Consider the following 4,175-nt stretch of genomic DNA (forward strand, 5'->3'; position numbering starts at 1 on the left):
GATTCTCTGCGATATCACTTGTCGCGCACATGGTCATTTCTTGAGAGAGGGACAGTTGGACTGGCTGACCGAGGTGGATTCGGTTATGCTTTCAGACCTGTGTCGGTGTCGAATGTTAGTATTCCATGCTTACACGGTTTGCTAGCATGGTCAAATTTACTACTGGAATACAGTACTGATGAAGGAAATTGATTATTATCAATCATGATCCAGAAACGCGTTTACTGTTAAACATCGGAATTGGTTAGTTTTCATTGTTTTTTCTTCTGGTTTTTGCCTTTGTGAGTTACAAGTGATGCTATCTGTGGGATTCTCAGCTTTTTTAGCTGCTATTTCTGAACTTCGGTATATGGTGAAGCAAATATTTGCTGATCCCTTAATTATATTTATAAATATATATGAGCTTTTAAATAAGTTCTCCACCAATAATGGTGCTTTCATACCGATGGGCTTGGTAAAAATTGTTAATTGTTAATTGATTTATTAATTAATAAATTGATAATCCTTTACCCTTTTAATTTGTAATAATTATTCACTCCCTGGTAGTATACGCAGATTCTCTGCGATATCACTTGTCGCGCACATGGTAATTTCTTGAGAGAGGGACAGTTGGACTGGCTGACCGAGGTGGATTCGGTTATGCTTTCAGACCTGTGTCGGTGTCGAATGTTAGTATTCCATGCTTACACGGTTTGCTAGCATGGTCAAATTTACTACTGGAATACAGTACTGATGAAGGAAATTGATTATTATCAATCATGATCCAGAAACGCGTTTACTGTTAAACATCGGAATTGGTTAGTTTTCATTGTTTTTTCTTCTGGTTTTTGCCTTTGTGAGTTACAAGTGATGCTATCTGTGGGATTCTCAGCTTTTTTAGCTGCTATTTCTGAACTTCGGTATATGGTGAAGCAAATATTTGCTGATCCCTTAATTATATTTATATATATATATATATATATATATATATATAATTGTGTATGAGTGCGTGAAGAGAAAACGTGAGAGACAATGTATAATGTTGCAATTAATAGAGAAAAGCAAAGAAAATGGCCGCTGTGTGTGGAAAGAAAGAAGGGTGTAAGGGGAAGAGCAGCGAAGGAGGTGTTGAGCGTATTTTCTGTGGTTAGATGAAAGTATTGTGGACAGAATCAACAGGCGAGTGAGATGGACAAGAGGCTGAATGAATGGCCGAAATTAGTAAAAGATTGAACTTTCGATCGAAACCACTTTAAAGCCGAAGTCTAGCGCAATAAACTAGAATTGGGTCGCACACTTTATTAGGTTCGTGTAAGGTATGTAATAATGTGTGTAAGTAATCTTTCTCTCTCTCTCTCTCTCTCTCTCTCTGTATCCCTCTCTTTCTCTCTCTCTTTATACGAATCTTGCTCTCCCCCACCCCCTATTATCTGACTTTGACACTAACATGTGCATGATGACGACGACGATGATGATGATGACGACGACGACGAGGAAGAGAAGGAGGATGATGACAACGATTATGATGGCGATGACAATGATGAGGAGGAGAAGAAAGGGGAGGAGGAGAAGAAAGGGGAGGAGGAGAAGGAGGAGAGGAGAAGGAGAGGAGGAGGATGACGACGACGATGATGATGTCGATGACGAGGAAGTGGAGGAGGAGGGGGATGACAACGATGATGATGGTGATGACAATGATGATGATGAGGAGGAGGAGGAGGAGGAGGAGGAGGAAGGGGAGGAGGAGAAGGAGGAGGAAGAGGAAGAGGAGGCTGACGACGATGATGATGGTGATGACGATGATGATGATGATGAAGAGGAGGATGATGAGGAGAAGGAGGAGAATGACGATGACGATGATGATGATGACGACGACGGTGATAACGATGATGATGACGATGATGAAGACGAGAAACAGGAGAAGGTGAAATGGGAGGGTGGGGCAACGAGGAGGAAGATAATGTGGAACAAAAGGCGACGGCAGTGACAAGAAGAATATTCTGATAATGACACTTGACTGGTGTTTAACCCCAGGTTAACCCAGATTGGCAGACCTGTAGATATCCTCTAGTCTTGAATATCTTCTGCAATGTTGATCTTTTGTTTTCAAGCTGGTAGAATGTGGTCTGTGGGAATTTTAGCTACTACTTCCAGCAGACTGAGCTATCACTTAGCGGCTCTCTGCGTTTGCATTGATATGAAGAAGATGGGTAGGATGGTGATGAGAAAGGAGAATATCTTAATTACGAAGATGCTGGTTGTGGCAATGACCAGCGCGCGAGAAATGTGGATGATTGTGATGATGCTCAAGTTAATTAGAATGATGAGAAAGATAATGATCAAATTGTAACTGATAAATATATTGAATATGAAATTCATCTGAAATGAAGCTCCAATGAATAGTGTTTTGCAAACTGTTAATTTATTTGTCAGTGTTTTCCTTTCAATTATTTTGTTTTCAATTTTTAATTCTACTTGGTTTAATTTCCAATCGTATTTTTGCCAAAAGAAGCACTGAACCGTATAAAAAAATATCACGTGATCAGTAACGATAGCGATTAACTGATGCGTTAAAACTTTTGAAATCATCCCCAACACCACAGTCACAAGAAACATTGATGATGTTGCAAACAGCAACATCCATAATAACCCTCGGCTTCCACAGCTTCCATAACTCCTGTTCTCATAAACCAACATGGTTACCACTCCTGCTATCACTATCATAGTATTATAAATCACAAGAAAGACTACTACTACTACTACTACTACTACTACTACTACTACTACTACTGCAGCACGTGATGTTGGCACTCCGTCGCTTACGACGTCGATGGTTCCAGTTGATCCGATCAACGGAACAGCCTGCTCGTGAAATTAACGTGCAAGTGGCTGAGCACTCCACAGACACGTGTACCCTTAACGTAGTTTTCGGGGATATTCAGCGTGACACAGAGTGTGACAAGGCTGGACCCTTTGAATTACAGATACAACAGAAACAGGAAGTAAGAGTGAGAGAAAGTTGTGGCAAAAGAGTACTGCAGGGTTCGCCACCATCCTCTGCCGGAGCCTCGTGGAGCTTTAGGTGTTTTCGCTCAATAAACACTTACAACGTCCGGTCTGGGAATCGAAACCGCGATCCTATGACCGCGGGTCCGCTACCCTAACCACTGGGCCATTGCGCCTCCACACAGCACGTGATACCACAATACAAACACTAACATTCCTGTCATGTCCTAATTTCCACCTGTTGACATTATCATCGTCATCATCAACAAATTCTGCTCTTCGCAATCAATAAGACTAACTCCCCCAAACAAAATAAAACCTCTGCCGTAAAAGAATTCACCAAACCATATTACGTTTCCCTGGTCTTGCTATAGAAGTGAATAATTTGCTCACGTGTGTGAAAACAAATATTTCACCACGTGACTAAAAACCAAGTTAGCAATTAATTGAATACAATTCTCATGAATTGATTTTGTTTTGCTTTCTTCCTTTCAATTTTTAAAACCATTCATTCGACAAAAATGTAATTAGCTTCATATATTTCAAAAATTTATTAATGTTTTTTTCTTTTTATATAAAAATTATTTTGCTAATAACAATTTTGGTTGGTATCGATAGTAACAAATCAAACTAAATGATTCGGGTTACTTAGTTCATTACCACAATCTACTTAGTGCAATTAATCCTGAAATATTTGTAAAATATTTCAATTAGTATAATCATAAGTGGATTAAATGTTTTTTCAGAAGACTCTTTTCTAAATGGCGTTATCAATATATGCCACCACAATCACAACAGGTGTTGTGTCAACACAAGGAGATATTCATTAACCGTATCGTATCATTGGTAGTAATTCTTTCTCACTTTTGACACAAAGTTAGAAATTTTGAGAAGTGGGGGTGTAGTGGATTACGTCGAACCCACCGCAAATCTAGTTGTTGTTTTATCGACCACGAAGATGAAAGATAAAGTCGAGCTCTGCGGAGTTTGAACTCAGAACGCAAAGCCTGCCCGACTGAAGGAGGGCGGCGGGGCAATAATCACTAAAGTTTTAGCCAATGGAAGGATCCATCCCACACGTGATATCAGCTGTTCGACATAACTCAGAAATGTCAGGACACTGAACGAGTGCGTGCAGAACGGTTTCCTCATTCTGTGGGCATCTTTGACAAGCCCGTTTGATAGCACAT

Source organism: Octopus bimaculoides, chromosome 7 (assembly GCF_046866305.1).
Source record: "Octopus bimaculoides isolate indiv1 chromosome 7, ASM4686630v1, whole genome shotgun sequence".
In the NCBI taxonomy this organism is placed as follows: domain Eukaryota; kingdom Metazoa; phylum Mollusca; class Cephalopoda; order Octopoda; family Octopodidae; genus Octopus; species Octopus bimaculoides.